This window comes from Protopterus annectens, chromosome 11.part0 (genome assembly GCF_019279795.1).
Source record: "Protopterus annectens isolate FY-2018-M chromosome 11.part0, PAN1.0, whole genome shotgun sequence".
Taxonomy (NCBI): Eukaryota; Metazoa; Chordata; order Ceratodontiformes; family Protopteridae; genus Protopterus; species Protopterus annectens.
The window spans coordinates 1,556,357,102-1,556,376,566 of record NC_056745.1 but is presented as its reverse complement, the minus strand read 5'-3'; positions in this window follow the sequence as shown (position 1 = coordinate 1,556,376,566).

Genomic DNA, 19,465 nt, shown 5'->3' with positions numbered 1-19,465 from the left:
ATGGAAAGTCCACAAAAGAGTAGAAATATCCACAGTCAAAACAAAATTTATTGATGGAAAATCCACAAAAGAATAAAATATCCACAGTCAAGCGCTTTCGTCCATTGACTTCTTCAGAACAAAACACCATGATTTAATTTCCTTTTATACACATAATTAATTCAATTAGACAATAATTAACATTTAAAATGGCAGTGTTTTAAAGTGCATATAAAAAAGGACACAATAGTGCCTGAATTTAAAAACTGTGCAAATACGCAGACCAAACCAAATACTACAAGTATCTATTGTATGAATAAATGAACAAACAGATATGTACATAAAACCAATAGTAGAAAGAGAGGTAAGAATGAAAAAACAGTTCAGAATTTTGTAGCCCTGAACTTGGGGGGATTGGACTAACAAATTATTAAGGGCAGAAGCTAGGTGGCAATTCAAACTTAATGCCACAGAGGTTCCAGGTATTAATGAATTTATTAGTATTAAACCTGAACTAAAGTTCAGGGCTACAAAATTATGAACTGTTTTTTCATTCTTACCTCTCTTTCTACTATTGGTTTTATGTACATATCTATTTGTTTATTTATTCATACAACAGATACTTGTAGTATTTGGTTTGGTCTGCGTATTTGCACAGTTTTTAAATTCAGGTACTATTATGTCCTTTTTTATATGCACTTTAAAACACTGCCATTTTAAATGTTAATTATTGTCTAATTGAATTATTTATGTGTATAAAAGGAAATGAAACCATGGTGTTTTGTTCTGAAGAAGTCACTTGACAAAAGCGCTTGACTGTGGATATTTTATTTTTTTGTGGATTTTCCATCAATAAATTTCATTTTGACTGTGGATATTTCTATTCTTTTGTGGACTTGCCATCAATCATTTCATTTTGGGTTGTAGTACATCGGCTCCAGAGTGGATTTTTGATTTAATTTGTGGCGTTTTTCCACTCTTGCACCCTGTTATGGCTATTGGTGTACTTTGGATGTTTTGGTAGCCTACTAGACCCACAGAAACAACTATGGATGAGAACAGTTTGTCCCCGGTGTTCGAGGAGGAATTGGACTCTCTACCCTTTCCTTGTGGACATCAAATTCAGAGTAGTAATAATAATCTATTTTAATTGATCCTTAATCTTACCAACAAGGTCTCCGAACTGCAGGAAGCTGTATACACAATTCAGAATCCCCTTGCTTCCGGTAACGGTAGGAACGGAAGTCCAGTGGGGAATCTAAGAGAATCAACACTTCTGGTTGCTCGTAGCACGATCCAACAAGTATCACGTAACCAGGATAATGGCTTGAAGTCCCCGGTTAACTTGGAACTTACTGAAAATAGGACCGCAATCCAAGGACCCAATTTTATTCACGATCGATTGAAAGACTGGTCTAAACGGGACTATGGTATTTTTGTAAATAATAATTACAATGAAACAAATAGCATTGACTCTAGGTTAGTGGGTTTAGAATTGAAAATGTACAAAGTACGGGCCCTTCAGTGTGATAATTCATATTTAAAAGAGTGTATTTCTAGAGGTCGGGTCCCTAAGGGGCTTCTTGTATTTAAATTTATAAATGGAATTAAAAAAGGGCAAGTTGAATGTGATGAATTACTCCGGATGTTCGATAGGCATGGTAACTTATGGAGTTTATTTTAAAGGTCAACAATAAGAGAATCAATGATTTGCTTAAGGAGATTGATGAAATTAATGGTGTTGTTTTGAATGATGTTAACTTTAACCAGAAATCTTTTAGATATGTCATTTTTGACAAAGTTGAAAATGAAGTTAGTAATGATATTAACAGGAAGAAAACGAAATTATCAAGGGACGAGTACGAATACAAAAATGGTTTAGCATATCCTTTCTCTAAAGCCTATTTAGATGTTGATTCTGGGTAGAGTTAACACACAGTCAAACTCAAAATTCTAATTTGAATGCTACTACTAGTAGAGCAAATGGCAATGATAAATCTTATGACTCCGACTTCCCACCCCTTAGGAGGTCTGAAAGAATTTTTAACAGAAACCACCCTAGATTGGACGATGATTTTTTAGGCCCCAGGGGCGAAGGAGGGACAAGACCAAAATACAGGAACCAATCCTACAGGAGGAAGAACAGCTACAATTAACCCACGGGAAAGAGGGGGACACCAATAATGAAGAAATTACTATATGTAAAGATGGTATAATTTACCTATATAAGGGTTTTAAAATTTACAACTATACAGGTTTATATGTTTGTAAAGATTTATTCCATTTATTAATGAAAGGGATGAAATTTGTCCCCTCAACAAAGGAAGATGTAAGTAAAACACTAACAGAATTAAAGATTTTTGTAAGGAAATTAAATTTAAAATTTTTAAATAAAGACAAGAAAGTGGAGAAGGGAAATGGGAACCTGGAAATTAGAAAGAGTTGTTACAACCCCCCATTAGTCCCAATTTTAAGCTCTTTTGAGAACGTTTGTACCCAGGAAATATACCAGTCTTTACATACCCATAAACATAGGATTTACAACCTTTCTATGTCCGAAAAAATGTTATTAAATGAACTAAGAAGTGAAAATAATACAAGGTTTATGAAACCAGACAAGGGTGGGGGCATGGTTATTGTAAACTCTGAAGATTACAGTTAACAAAATTACTTGAGTGCTCAATGATACATCTAAATACGAATATGTGTCCAGGAATGAAATTCATCTTTCCTACCGGAAAGTTAAACTCTTACTGGAGGACTCATTATATCAAGGGGTCATTAACGAAGAAATGTACAACTTTCTCCATGTTGAACATCCCACTATACCCATAGCCTTCGGTATTCCGAAAACACACAAAAGTGTAACTGACCCCCCCATATAGACTTATCTCTGGACACAATAGTATCACATATCCACTTGGTATTTTCATTGACCAGATGGTCAGGAAGGCACTGGCCCCCACATATTTTAATTGATTCTTGGGATTTTTTTAAAAAAGGTAAAACATGAGTTTTTTAGTAATGAGGTGTGTTTTTCCACGGTGGATGTAGTTGATCTTTTTACCTCCATTCCACACGATGTAGGTTTGGAATTTTTTCATAAATTTCTAGTAGCAAAAACCAACCTAAGTGGAAGTATGATCAATTTTATTTTGGAACTGATGGAGATTGTTTTGAAAAATAACTTTTTTACCTTTGGAGGGGAATTTTACAGACAAGTAAAAGGAGTAGCAATGGGTTACAGTTGTGCCCCTATTTTTCCAATCTTCTTATGTACCAATGGAAAAAATACTACATTTGTAACACTATTTACAAAGGTGACTGGTGTCTTTACTTAAGATTTTTGGATGATTTATTTATTTTATGGAAAAACGGGGGGGGGGGTCACATGATAAATTTCTTGAGTACATAAATGGATCCTGTGAATATTTCAAATTTACCAGCACCAGTGATGACAAACAGATCAATTTTTTTAGATGTGAAATTAATCAAGGACCCTCATACTAAGTTTTCAATCTCGGGTCTTTAGGAAACCCACTTTTTCCGACGACTACTTGGAATTTACTAGTAACCACCCTTCATTTATGAAAAGAAATATTGTGAAGGGCCAGATGGTCAGAGTGGTTAGAATGTGTTCCAAGTATAGTTTTGCGGAAGATGATACACAACAGGTTTTGGACATGTTCCTTGCTAGGGGTTACCCGCTTGATCTTTTAACCCGTATAAGGGACCAAGTTATTAGTGAATGGGATCTCAGATATAAACCATTATTAGGGGTAACTGAAGAAACAAAATATAAAAACCAAGATGAAGGAAAGAATTTTTCCCAGGCCATGGTACTATCATATGGTGAAACCTCAGGTTGTGTTAAAAATATTATTAAAAACAATTGGGCTATGTTTAAGGGTAACAAAGATTTATGGTCAGTTACTGGTGTTGAACCCTTGCTTATTTACAGCGTTAACAGTAATTTGAAATGTATACTGGAAAACAGACACCTAGCAAAGAATAATAAAAAGAAAGGGACAACTAGGTGTGGGGCCTGTGATTATTGCAGTTACATTATTGAAGTTCCTACGGTAAAATTGGGTCCCCATGATATTGAAGTGACCTTTTTCCCAGGTTCATGCACAACAACAGGTGTTGTTTACTTGGCTAGATGTAAAGATTGTGGCCATTTTTATATAGGAAAGACAGACAGGAGGTTAAATTGAAGGATTTATGAACACTGTTACAGTATTATAAAAAAAGATGGAAAAACTCACTACATAAACATATTAGTACTAACCCTTCTCACTCCTTTAAATTTGGCATTTTAGAGGTGGTCAATAAGGATTTTAGAGGGGGGGGGGGAATTGGACTACCAAATTATTAAGGGCAGAAGCTAGGTGGCAATTCAAACTTAATGCCACAGAGGTTCCAGGTATTAATGAATTTATTAGTATTAAACCAGAACTAAAGTTCAGGGCTACAAAATTATCAACTGTTTTTTCATTCTTACCTCTCTTTCAACTATTGGTTTTATGTACATATCTATTCGTTTATTTATTCATACAATAGGTATTTGGTTTGGTCTGTGTATTTGCACAGTTTTTAAATTCAGGCACTATTGTGTCCTTTTTTATACGCACTTTAAAACACTGCCATTTTAAATGTTAATTATTGTCTAATTGAATTATTTATGTGTATAAAAGGAAATGAAACCATGGTGTTTTGTTCTGAAGAAGTCACTTGACGAAAGCGCTTGACTGTGGATATTTTATTCTTTTGTGGATTTTCCATCAATAAATTTCATTTTGACTGTGGATATTTCTATTCTTTTGTGGACTTTCCATCAATCATTTTGTTTTGGGTTGTAGTACATCGGCTCCAGAGTGGATTTTTGATTTCATTTGTGGCGTTTTTCCACTCTTGCATCCTGTTGTGGTTATGTTTGGCACAAATATTTACAATAAACAAACTTTTAACTACACTTTATAAAAAAAAAAACGTAAAAATATTTGCATGCACACTCCTAATAGTTATAACATACAGATTTTATCTAAGTGGGCATGTTTCTAAAACATCTAATATTCAAATGCTCGTTTAATTCAGGAGGGACGTTTGAGTTTAATAAAATCTGCCAATATAATTCCTGTCTTCTTAAACAGTTATCAAAATCTCCTACTAATCCCTTGACTTTTCTATTCAGCTCCTGTCAATCATAACCAAATTTTCTACTTGCCACTGACCCCTAAAGTAATCTTTTTTGAGGTGATTTTCATCTCTGAGCTACTCAGTTCCTTTATGATTTCACATACAGCTACTGTGTTAGGTGCCTTGCTAGTTTTCCATTTTATTGCCTTCCCAACAGCAATAGCAAACCTGGTAATGAACTACAGTGCTTCATGTGTGTTTGCACTAATGCCAAACACAAACTAATCCTGAGTTAAAGAAAATAATTCCCCATAAAGTTTTCACAGCATTTTCTGCAGCTTAACTTTGAAGTCTTCTAATACCAGACAAGACCAAACAACTATGACCTCAGTCACCTATCGCATCTTGTCTACACCTCCAACACCTTTTGTCCACTTGTGATAACATAGTGATTAATTATGGTTAGTTGGTTTGTGTAAAATTCTAGGTTTAAGCCTAGCCACGGGAAAGGCAAGACAGTTACAATGATTGATGCAATGAGTTATGTCTGTGCAAGTTTGCTTTTACGATAAAATATGAATCTTAAGTGTGTTGTCATGACTTTATCTGATTTTTTTCTTGATCTGACTATAAATTCCTTCCTGCTATACTGCGTCTTGTCTAAGCACAACTCCATTTTTTTCTTTTCTCAGAAGCTGATTCTCCTTACATTTTCCTCGAATCGGCTATCTTCCACATTTCCTATGACCACTGTAGGCAACCTTCTATTGACTTTTTACATCTTTACACAACATGAAACATCTTATATTTTTGCAGGTTTATTTGAGCACCACTTTATTTTCTTTTCCATCCTTTTGCTGTGCTGAAGTATTATTGTGCTTAGCACACATTTCAACAATGTACCATATCCACATATAGAAATAATTTACTAAATCTTTCAGTTTTGGCCACAACTACAGTATTGCTCCCAGTTTCTGTACTTCTACCCCTGACATCTTAAAACTCCACATGCAAACAAATATCATGCCAAGGAGAGCTGTGAGGTGGTCTTTGGTGCACTCCAACTTTCCTACTAGTTATGCAAAATTCTACCCCAGTTTACCTATGCAAGGAGGACCCAAACAACTTCCTGTGCCTACAGTGATTATTACTGATAAAATACAACTGTGTAAACATAATGTCATAATTCAAGAAGAATCAGCACAGAGGTCATCACAGTACAACTTTTTGTCTAAACAATCAAAGCATATAATCACAACCATATGGAAGAAAAATGGTTAACAATACTAAATCCAAAAGTCACAACCACAGTAAGGTAACTGAGGAAAACCTGAAATGTTCTGAAGAGGGGTGAAGTCCTCTACACCTCCACCCCCCGTGGGAGGCTGCACCCCCATAACCCTACTACTTATTTTAATTTAAAGGCCACAAAGTCCCAGAGAAAACTGGAACAGCTATCCCCTGTAACTGTATGTCCCTGGTAGTCACAGAAGCAACAGCTACTAATGAAAGAAACACGGAAAACATGCTCCAAAATAACAAAGCACTGCTCTTGTCTCTAAACAAAAGTAAAGCAAACCCTCACACACACACCACTTTTCAACTGTATACAATTCACCTAAGAAACAATAAACAAAAGAGGACCTTCAAAGTGAGACAGATTTGAAGAATGTTGGGGAATCAGAACTCAAGTTCTAATTTGACATCATGGAGTTCCTAGGTTTAATTTTCACGAAACTCGACTGCCATGACACCATATTGATATTTTCTGCTTCCCAATACTTATCAAGATTATTTTTGAAGCTAATTAATGACAGACTTCTGACTGTAAGGGGAAGCGTATTCCAAAATCTTGGAAAGTGTGGTATAATGTTGTTGCTTTCAATTAGTGATATTTATTTTAGTATTAGGCCACACAACAGTACATTCCAGGCATGGACTTTCAAACACTCAGCTCAGGCATTTCTTTACACATCAGACAAAGGTAATGCAAGAAACAGAATATAATGCAGTTCCTGAAACTTTTCTGCATAAAGTTCCTCAAACTCTATGATTCTGTAAGGAATTACAGTAGCTTTTTCAAGTCCTTCAGGTACTTTGCTTAAAAACTAAAAATATATACCCTTTTCTGCTGTTTTTTTTCTCCATTTACACTAGGTAGCCACTCTTTTCATGGTATCCCATCAGGCTTCTTAAATGGGCATACTTGAGCATTATTATCAACTGCCCTTGGCTATCTGTTTAAGCTGCCCTTGTCTTTAGATGAAAGATAAAAGCAAATAAACTTTTTTTTTTTTTTTACTGCTACTTGCTAGTCTTTCTCAAGCAGCCTGCTTTATTCCCCCCCCCCTACCCCCCCCCAAGATCCTCAAATGTAACCTTTCTGTACCATACCCTCAAATGTCATTACCTAATGTTTTAAAGCCATAAAACACAGACACCTACCCTTAGTTCAGACATTCTGTTGAATTTTACAGTCCGCACAAGTTCAAGTCAAAGCACATCCTTAGACCTCTAAACATCACCTGCTGACCCATTACTGTAACATTCCCCACCTCAGCCTTACTCTAATATTCAGGCAGATATACTGCATTCTAAAACAGTCATTTTCCCACTTCACATACCACTAACACTAAAATTTGTTTCTGGCAAGACTACATGCAATCTTTACTTTACGTCACCTATTTCTTACACTGCCATTTTCACATCGCTCTGTTTTTCTCCCTCCTAAGTCAGTGATGATGTCTAAACACCTCTCAGGTCCACAAGTCCACACAAACACTTCAACGACAGACTATCGTGGACTTTTTAATGCTAAACATATCAGAAACAAGATCGATAGCATAATCTTTTTTCTGAGCTTTCCTCTCCCCTGATCTTCTTGCAACAACAGTCTTGGCTGAAAAGCCAACATAATATACGCCATTTCTTCCTTGGGTATGCTTATTAATTTGATGCCCAGCCAAGCACCAGAGGTGGTAGTGGTGTTTTGCTACTGCAAAAATCCTCTGTTTACATTTCATTTCTTTACCAAGCCATTGCATCTGACTCCAACCTCAAATGGCTACTAACTAAACTTTCACTCAAGTCCTCACTGCATCTATACCTGGCCATTGATTATCTGACATCTCCTGCTTCACAACACAAATTAATAAAAACTACTCCTGCCCATACTTTCTCAAATCAAGCCCAACACACACATCATACTGGGTGATTATAACCTAAACCTTCTGGGCCCAATAAAGCACGATTTACTCTTTTTTGCAGATCTTAGCCTACTCCAGTTAGTAGACATCCCAACTACACCCAATCCCAACTATTCTGTTTTAATGCCCATCTACGCACAGTCCCACCTGGGGGTTACTTCTGGTATGTTAAACCCAAGCAATCAACCAATCAAAAAGTCTTTAGTTCACTATAACAGTAGATTGGAGAACTAGTGTCAGTAAGTGAGTTTCTCACATTACAAACAGAAGAGAATGCTAAAAATGAAGCCATGCAAGCATGCAATGATATTCGTCTGGGCTGATCTGTGGAGCATCATTTGAGCTCTGCTTGATATCTGGAGCTGAAAGCGAGGCACAGTAGAAAGGCCTAAATCCTGGGACTGATTACTTTGAAAGAGCTTAATTTCCTGGGGAGAGACTAATGTCTAGGATAAAGGTCTGTATCCTAACAGTGGACACATGGATTATCTGAGCTGGAAGGGGGTCTAGGAAAGAGACCTCACTGTAACCTGAGAGAATTGCATGAACTAGTGAATTACTATTTGAAATGTATTATTTTCAGGGTTATTTTAAGAAAAGTCACCTTTGGATGTGTAGTAGCAAACCCTGCCCAAATTCCACCCACATCTACCAAACATCACTGTCTATTGATAAGAGGAAGTCCTAGTTTATGGATATTCAATACATAAACAGCACTGTGCAAGCTGAATGCTCATAAAGTGCTGTCAATTTACTAAAAAAAGCAGCAAATGTTTCGTAAATCAAAGTGTTCCTTGTGATATTATGAGGCAGTTACTTAAAGTCAGATAATACAGAATAATTAAAGTAATATACAAAAGTACATATCAAACATTAAAAAAACTCTAATTAAATACATAGAGAAAAACCTCATAAAAACGTAACTGACACAAATGCCAGGTATTACATTTTGTGTGAAACATTCAATGAGAAATAATATATAGCAATATAACTTTATTGGAAAATACATTAAACAACACATGATAATATTAATTTCAGATGTTGCAGATCACTGACTGAAGCAACCTTACAGGATGCCACTATCTGAGATTACGGCCATACAGTGACAAGAACTCAACATTTCTAGTTTTAACATTTTCTGGTATATCGACTGTCAACAGTAATACTCACCTGTCCAGTCAAGAAAAAATGTACACATTTGCAAAATACTGTAATTTAAGCAACTACTGCAGAAGACTACCTATCTATGCTGACAACACAAAGTGAAGAGGGTTAATAACTGTTGTGCTTAAAAATAGTATGAAATAAATGAAAAGCTAATGCAGTTAACACCTCCTTTGTTTCGCAGAAGGAATCTGGGCACTGCAAATGGGGGGAAAAAAGCACAAATAGCTGCCATGATTGTATGCAGTGGAAAAAAAGAAAACAAAATACTGTTCAGGAATTTGCTTCTAATCCCATCTAAAGCATGTTATAAAAAACCCCCACAAAACTTACAGTGCAGAAATTCCATTTGAAAAGTACACAATTTCATCCATCAAAACACATAGGTTCATAGGTTCATACTAGGCTATCTGCCCGAGGGCATTTATAAGCCTAGCCCATAGTTTTGTGGCTTACACCACCCCTTTAGTTTGGAGAAACTATGCCCATTATTTTGCTGTGCCTCTGTCGAGCAGTGACACTGAGGTAACCCCTGGGGTGTATCTGCGATCTCCCATCCATTGGTCAAGATTCCTCTTGAACAAGGCCAGCGAGGTGCTCTGCCTCACATAAACCGGGATTTTGTTCCACAGCATAGGGAGTCTTTGGGTGATGAATCTATCCCTCCAGCACGTCCTATTAATAACCGTGTCGAGGTTTAAGTCTTCCGCCCTTGTGGCTCTGAGGGATCTAGATTTTTTGAGATGAAGCATGTTCATCAAATCTGGGTTTGACATGGCCTTGTATGTCAGGCATAGGTCACCTCTGAGCAAGCGGTAAGCAACTGAATATAACTGGAGTTCTTTCAGTCGGGCAGCATAAGACAGATTTTTGAGACCCTTTATCCTTTTGGTGAGGAACTTTTGTGGCCTCTCCAGCTGCTGCAAGTGTCGGGTCAGATACATTCCGAATGGGGCATTGTACTCGATCATTGGTCTGATGAGTGATGAGTATAGGGAGACTATGACTTCCCTTGATCTAGATGTGAATCCCTTCATGATAAGGTGGGCAATGTAGAAGGTCTTCCTAACTAATGTAGCAATATGAGTGTCGAATGAAAGGCTACTGTCAACCTGGGTTCCCAGGTCCCTAATAACTTCTTCTGTGTTCAGGGGATTGCCACCTATATGGTAGCTAGGGGTAACCTTATTTTTCCCGAAGGGTATGACTATGCATTTCTTGGCATTTAACTTTAGGCCATGGCTCTGGCACCAGTTATCCGTTTCTGTGAGACCCTTCTGAAGGATATCTGTGTTGGATGTGTTTTCAACTATGGCGCCCAGTTTGCAGTCATCTGCAAACTTTGTCAGCCATAACCCTCCTGTGTTTGCTTGTACTTCAGAAAAGTAGATGCCAAACAAGAGTGGGCCCAGGACTGAGCCCTGTGGGACACCACTTGTGACAGGCTTTGAGTCTGACATGGCGCCAGCAACTCTGACCCTGTGGGTTCTGTCACTCAGCCAGTTTGCAACCCATCTTGTAATGTATGGGTTTACATTTAAGTTGATGAGTTTTTCAATGATACCCGAGTGAGGTATTGTATCAAAAGCCTTCGCCAGGTCTAGGTAGGCTGTATGGACTGCCTTTCCCTCGTCAATGGCCTTGGTGACTGTTTCGAAAAAGTCAACCAAGTTTAAAAGGCATGATCTGCCTTTGACAAAGCCAAACTGGGTTGGATCCAAAGTCTGCAAGTTCCCTATGTCTTTATTTATGAGATCCATTATGATCCTCTCCATGGCTTTGCAGATAAGGCTTGTCAAGCTAATGGGACGGTAATTTCCAGGGTCGGTGGAGACACCGCCTTTGTGGAGTGGGACCACAGTCGCTGTGCGCCACTCCCTGGGTACGTATCCGGAGGTGAGACTAAGATTAAACAGCTGTCCTAACTGTGGGTTTAATTCCTCGTTGAGTTCATGGAGCACACAGCCGGGGACACCATCAGGTCCCATGGATGCTGTGTTCTTTGCCTTGGAGAGAGCAGTTCTCACCTGGGCGTTAGAGATGTTTGGGGGGGCTACAATCATTTGGTATAGATATCTCTCCTTTAGGGGGGGGAGTTTGCACTGAACCTGTCAGCCAGTATGTTGGCAATGTCTGTAGGATCAGTAATCTTCACATCATTTTGAACTAATTCTGAGCATATCTGGGAGTTTCCTCCTAGGTTTCTGACATAGCTAAAGAATGCCTTATGGTTGTCTTTAGAGTCCTTAGCTATTTTTTCTCAAAATTAGCTTTGGATGATTTTATGAGAGCTCTTAGCTTTTACTTATAGTGATCAGCGGTGTCTTACCTTTTAAGGATTTTGCTCTATCTTGTAGTAGCTTTCTCCTTTTGTTGTAGAGTTTGTTTATGGCTGGGGTCCACCAGACTGGACGCTTGCCTTTGGTACAAAGAGTCTTTGTTTTGCTTGGGATTGCCTGATCCATGCAGCCCTGCAGGTGCTGGTAGAAGGCATTTGTAAGTGATTCAGCGGTTTGAGTAATGTTAACCGCCGGCTCAGGGGCCTTAAAGGAGACCACACTAGTCTTTAGAAGTGTGAAGTCGGCTTTCGAGAAGTTCTTTACTGTGGTCTTTTTCATTACGGGTGGGGGCGGGATGAGGACCTCCAGCGAGATTAGTTTGTGATCAGATCTCACCAGTGAGGGGTATACTTCCGGCGTTGAACATTGTGCTCCCATGTTCGTGATGATGAGATCAAGTATGTTTTCTCCTCTTGTGGGGATGGTGACTAGTTGTTCCATGGCATTTGAGTTGATGAATTCCAGGAACTTTTGGGCTAGAGTGTTTGGGCTTGAGTAGTGTTCCCAGTCTATATTAGGGTAGTTGAAGTCACCTAGTATGATGGTGTTTGGAGATACATTTATCCCCTCCAGTGTTTTCAGGAAGGCCATATGAGGTTCCTGAGTTTGCGAGGGTGGCCTGTAACATGCTACAAATTGCAGAGCAATCTTGCCTATGGTTAATTGCACCTGGATGGTTTCCGATGCATCGTGCGATGCCACCAATCTTGAGGTGTGGGTGTCCTTGATGAATATGGATACCCCTCCTCCTTTCTTGGTATTGTCCGGGTTTTGGGACCGGAACGCATGATATGAGGTAAAACCTGATGGTGCTGGGGTGCTCTCAGGAGCCTTGAACCAGGTTTCTGTCACAGCACAGACATCGATGTTCTCCATACTGAGAAGGGCCTCGAGTGCGTGCATCTTGAGGTTGAGACTTCTGGCATTGAGCAGCATTACCCTTAGTTTTTTTCTTTGTTTTGTTCTAGGGTGGTAGGTTTAGAATTTGAGCCTTGCCTAAAAAAGGCACTATGGGGGTGGCAAGAGCCTTTGCCAAAATCCGGAATCCCAGTGGTGACAAGTGCAAGCCGTCCCTTGCGAAGCAGCGTGGCTTGTCCAGCATGTCATCCCAGGCAGACAGACATTGGATCCCCTTTGAATGACACCAGAGTTTAAGCCAATTGTTAAAGCTGATCATCTTATCTCTGTATTGTGGCATCATTCTTGGTGAAGGTAGGATACTGCTCAAGGTCAGGGTCATACCTGCTTGCTACATAATCAGAGAGCTCCTCTATGTCTCTTTTCATGTAGTCCAAGGAGGTACGTCTCAGGTCGTTAACACTAGCGTGGACAATGATTGAGTCGTACTTGTACCTGCTGTTGAGAGACCTGAGTGCATGCGTTATGTGGCGGATTCTAGCACCCGACAGGCAGCTTACTGTGACCTTCTCCTTACTCAGTCTGGTGAGCGGGACGTCAGTGTGTCTGACTATGGAGTCACCAATGACTAGTGTGTCTGGCATTGTGTTTGGCCTTAAGGGCTGTGACTGCTTGACACTCTGACTGTGTGGTCTATGTGTTGCAGGTGTTGTGTTCTGAGGTGGTAGTTGTTTGGGTGTCTGCTTTGGTGGCCTCTGCTGTTTCGGTAGATTTTTGATCAGAGCCTCCGAGTATGTCTTTGTGTGTTTATGTCTATGATTTGAGGTTGTGATGGTATTATGTGAGACTGGGTCTATAGTGTGTGTGGTTACCTTCTCCTCCTGTCTAGTCATGCCAGTCCTATGTTGAGAGAGCTCAGCCTCCAGTTTGGCCATATAGTTGCATCTCTCGCATGTATTTGTGTTTTGTGGGAGGAGGAGAGGGTTGTCTGTGTACATGAGGCAATTGTAACATTGCCTCAATATTCCCAGGTTCACCAGCTGAGCAGGAGAGGACATTAGCAACTGATCCCTCGACATGCTAGAAGGAATAGACAGAAAAACTTAAGAAAAGGTTCTAGGGGATGTGGGTGACCGAGAAATGGGGTTTGCTTTTTTGGGGTATTTTCTATAACAAGAGTGCTGTATCGAGGTGATAAGTACTGTAGGAGCAAGTGCTTCGCTATACAGATGGAGAATAGTCTACTTGGGAGTCAAGTAGAGATAATTTATAGTTGTAGGATACACTAAATAGAACAGTAGTATACTTTGAGGAAGGTAGTTTTAAGGGAAAATTTGAAGAGTGGACTTTAGGTAGCCCTAATAGTTTAAATCTGATTAACCGGCGCTGCCCTAGTGTGCAACGGTAGCAGCTCAGCTAACGCGTGCTTTATAGCAGGGGCTGGAAAAAACAGGAAATGACCCAAAATGGCCGACAAATTACTAGTTGCTGCTTCTAACCACTCCTCTGAGGACAAACAAGCAGCTCAGTACTCCCCACTCCCACTGGTGAGTAAAGAAACTACCTCTGGCCACACAAGAAAATGGAGGAACACAGAAACCAAATACAAAGCCCAGGGATCAGCAAAATCTGATCACTGGAACAACTAGCTAGGAAAGTTTAGGAAAGGAGAAATATTTTTTTGGTTTTTTTTTTTTTTTTTGCAAACAGACAGAAAAAAATGCAGTAAATGCTTTGTTTTCGACTAAATTGCTATCAAAGGCTGGTGCACTTGAGTGTATTAGCCTGTTTGTTACTTTTAAGCAATACTTTAGCCCACAAGTGCAATCAACAATATAAGCTCACAAAAACAGGAAAATAAGGTAATAAAACAGTAATATAGGCACAAACAGTAGTCGAAAAGCTCAAAAGATCAAAAAATGCAAACTAAAAAGTTTAAAAAATACTTATGATCAAGAAAGTTGCTTTTTCTGCTCTCTGCTGGCTTAGGAACTCTGCAGGGGACCACGAGGAGCTATGCCTAGTTCTCTAATGCCAGAAAAGCCTGCCAAAGCGTGCTTTATAGCAGGGGGCTGGAAAAACAGGAAATGACCCAAAATGGCCGACAAATTACTAGTTGCTGCTTCTAACCACTCCTCTGAGGACAAACAAGCAGCTCAGTACTCCCCACTCCCACTGGTGAGTAAAGAAACTACCTCTGGCCACACAAAAAATGGAGGAACACAGAAACCAAATACAAAGCCCAGGGATCAGCAAAATCTGATCACTGGAACAACTAGCTAGGAAAGTTAAGGAAAGGAGAAATATTTTTTTGTTTTTTTTTTTTTTGCAAACAGACAGAAAAAATGCAGTAAATGCTTTGTTTTCGACTAAATTGCTATCAAAGGCTGGTACACTTGAGTGTATTAGCCTGTTTGTTACTTTTAAGCAATACTTTAGCCCACAAGTGCAATCAACAATATAAGCTCACAAAAACAGGAAAATAAGGTAATAAAACAGTAATATAGGCACAAACAGTAGTCGAAAAGCTCAAAAGATCAAAAAATTCTTTTGAAAGAATTCAGAGAAAATCATCCTTTATTACCTACCACCAATGAAGACAAACAAATGCATTTGTTTTCACTCATTGCTGTGCAGTCAAGTGTTGAGATTGGTCATTGCAGTACCAGTGCCCAGTTGTTTGACATCTAACTCCGAGTCTTCACCAGCCACTTGCAGTCTGCATCCATTGCTGGAACTGACATCCCCTATGCTGTGTAAAACTGTTAAAATTCTTGAACATGTGACACAATGGTGGAGAAAATAGTGTCTGGGTCCCCTTTGTAAATCATTCTCCCCATAAACAGATCCAGGTAAGAGAGAGGACTATGCATCACAAAACTACCACTGCACAAGACACTCGGACACGCACGACATTGCAACACACATGTCTAATACTAAACCAATCCAGTTACCTAGCCGCTACTCTAATCCTAACCCACAAACAGTCACACACATTGACTACCAATGTTGAAACTTTCAGTATACCTGAAAGCTTGGTATTAAAATCTCAATCCACTTTTACTTACCCACCCACAATCTATCTTCTCTCAAAATTAGCAGCACTCAGTGATGAGAAATCTTAATAAAATTCCCAAGTTATTGACTGTGTTGAAGAAATAAAAGTTCAACAGAATTAACACACACACACACATTTATCATCAAAATGTGGAAATGCAGTTCGATGAAAACTGGTTGGTCGAATGTATGCTCTACCAACGCCCATAATGACGAAATGAAAATATACAGGTTGCATATTAAGAAAAGTGAGTACACATTCGCTAATATGCAGTCAACGTGTTGAATGGAGATTGGGTTACAGTGTGGATTGGGAAATGTTCCCTTTTCCTTACTGTAGTGCGATCTCAAGAGTTTGTTATATAATATGCCGTGGGTGTGGGGGAGTGCACAGGGGCTTGCCCTCCTGCAAAAATGTTACAGGTAACATGGACCTTTGAAATTGGAACTTCCAGTGTTCGAATGTTGATCCCATGGTTACCATTTCTGACATTTTGGTAATTCGGTATTACCAAATTTGACTACAGAAGTCGATCAAAATGTGGAAAAATGTTTTGATTTTCCACATTTTAATAGTAAACTTAATACATTACATATAAATATTATACATATACACACACACACACACACAGATATAAATATGTGTATGTATGTGTATATATATATATATATATATATATATATATATATATATATATATATGTATAGCTAGATAAATATAGATATTTGATACATGTGTGTGTGGGTATTTTTTTTATTTAACATTTGCTGACCAGGAAAGTCTAACTGGGCATAAACCCATTTTCAGTGGAGGCTCTGGGACAAACTCCACAGACAAAAATAAAATTACATAGAGCTAAAGCAAAGCAAAATTGCATAGACATAAATTAAAGCACAGCATAATTACATGGATATAAAGTAAAACAAAGTAAATTTACACGGACGCACAACAATATTACTTAGATACAAAAAAATACAAAAGTAGTTACAATACCAGTAAGACACTACGTATTATTTGATTAACAAAAAATGGATTACGTACAGTTTTGGAAATGCAATAACTGGTGTAACTCACTTTATGGTGTATCTGAAGAGCAGAATGAACAAGGATGGACTCAGAGATGTACTAAACAGTGGAGAGAGAGGTGTAAGGTAGACTGGAATTACTGGGGAACTGGTTGAGTGTAGGAAAAATGACAAGGAGAAAAAAGGTAGAAGAGCAATTAATAAGCAAGAATAGATTCTTAGGAGTTAGGGATAAGAGTAAATAGTACAAGGGTTAGGTGGAAAGCAGGTAATACTGATGTAGTAATAGGATAAAATAATACAGAAGAAATAATGCGAGTTAGCCAGGGCTAAAGCATGAGCAGAGGCAATTGTTAATAGCTTTTGAGTTTTTTTTTTTTTTAATGTGGGCAGAGTTAAGTGTAAATCTGGAACACACTCCCTCAAACTATGTGATATAAGTAAAGGGAATCACCAGCACTATTAAAAGACTTGGATATATGTAGAAGAGATTTATTGGAGGAACGGTAACACGTGATTATTGAAATAAGGTTGTAGTAAATTTTGGAGAGCGAAGTTTCAAGTTGGTGTAGTAATCTATGTGCCAATATGAGCTGGGTATAAGATAAGAGACAAAGTAGTTCTAACCAGGTGACTTGTTTCAGAGCTAAGCAGTGGTGGGATCCGCATGGAGAATTTGTGACAAATTTGGCTATTTTATTGCAGCAGGCTTCTAGTTTTTCTAGACCAGTTTTCTTTAGACTGGTGAGTATGGTTGAGGCATATAAGACAGTACAGAGTAGGTGGATTCTAGCAATTGCCACTTTTGTAGTGTTGGTTAGGAATGGTTTGCTTCTATACAGGGTACCCATTTTTTATGTACCTTCTTTATAGTTTGAGATATATGGATGTCAAATGTCATGTTACTGTCAATTACACTGCCTAGGAGTTTTGTTAGGGATACTATAGTAATAATGGTATTTGTGGAAGTGATATAAAACGCAGGAGGGGTCTATGGTTTAGTGGATCAAAAGAGCCTAAGCTTGGTTTTGTTTGGATTATAATTAGTTGTGAGTTAGACAGCCAGGATTCTACTGCAGAGAAGGACTGTTGTGTTATATCTTCAAATTGCTGTAGGGTGGGAGTGATGCAGATAAGAGTAGAATCATCTGCATACTTGACAAGGGAGGCAAGGTGAGTAGCAGTGTGAAGATTAGTAAAAATAATGTAGAGGAGGGTTCCTAGGGCAAAATCCTGTGAAAGCCTTAAAATAACAGGCAGTAGAGGAGACAGGTCTTGTTGCCATTTAACAGTTTGCTGTCAACCAGTTAGCTAACTTAGGAACCATGTAAGGGAAGAGTGGCTGAGTTGTAGGTCAGAGTCCCCTGTTAGTAGTTTCTGGTGTGCAACAGTGTCAAAAGCCTTGGACAGATATAGAAAGATGGATGACAATAGTTTCTTTCCATTCCTATAATGACTGATGGTGTTAGTAACCCTAAAAAGGGTGGTAGTGATGCTATGGTTGGGACAAAATCTATGCCGAGAGTCTGCTACTGGCTTTTTAGATTAGAGATGGTCTAAAAGTTGAGCGAATGCATTTTTTCTAATATTTTGTATAGCTGAGATAAAAAATAGCTACAGGGATATAACTGGAGTGTTTGGTCGAGTTACCACCTTTGTGTAGTGGGATTATGTATGAGATTTTTCAAATAAGTGGAATTGGGTGTTCAGAGATTGAGCAGCTGATGAGAATGGAGATAGGGTAGGAGATGGCATCAGCTACTAGATTAAGATATTCCAGAGGTAAGTTGTTGGCTACCTATGGTTGCAGGTTTAATTTTTCTAAGCAATTTTTTATAGTATTTGTTGGAACATGATTAAAGGAGAAGATACTGTCATCCTTGCGGGATGCTAAAGGAATGATTTGAAAGAAGAGTTGTTTTTTTAAGAGTGATGGTATGGTTTCAGTAAGTATTTGTTACACTGAGTTGCAGTACCATCTAAATTATTCATGGATGAAGGGGTTGGAGTCGATGCTTGCCCATGGTGAAAGTTTTAATTCCTGACCAGAATTTTTGTGGGTTGTTCTGGTGTTTTAGTTGAATGTCACCATATTAGTTTTTTTTTTGTCTTGTTTAATATGCTTTTTGGCTATGTTTCTAAGTTGTTGGTATGAGTCGCAGTTTACTTGAGATTTGTTTATATGCCACTGATCCCAGGCTTTATCCCAGAGTTTAAGTAGTACTTTAGTTTCCTTATTTAGTCATGGGGCAAAATTTGACTTTGTTCTTGTAGTTCTAGATGGTGCTATAGTTTGTGTAGAATGTTGAGAAAAGTGTAGTTGAATTAATCTACAGCATTATCTAGTAGAAACGTTTTTAGAGGAGTCCAGTTACAGATATGGAGGGAGAAGATGAAGGTATGAGGATTGAATGACTATATATATATATATATATATAATGTTTTTACATGTTAGCTGGCTGTAGTCACATGATGTGATCTGCTCCTATTTAAACTGAGTTAATACATGTGTTTTATATTCACATTGAGAAAGGGTGTAGACCCGAAAGCTTTGTTGTTTTAATAAAAAAGTTTACTGATGTTGGGCTTTTTTCTTCAGCAATTCGGAGTTTTATTCCAGTTTTACAGCAATCACCTTGTTCTGCCTTGTTGAACTATTTTATTACATCATTTATTTCACAGTTGCCACACATTAAA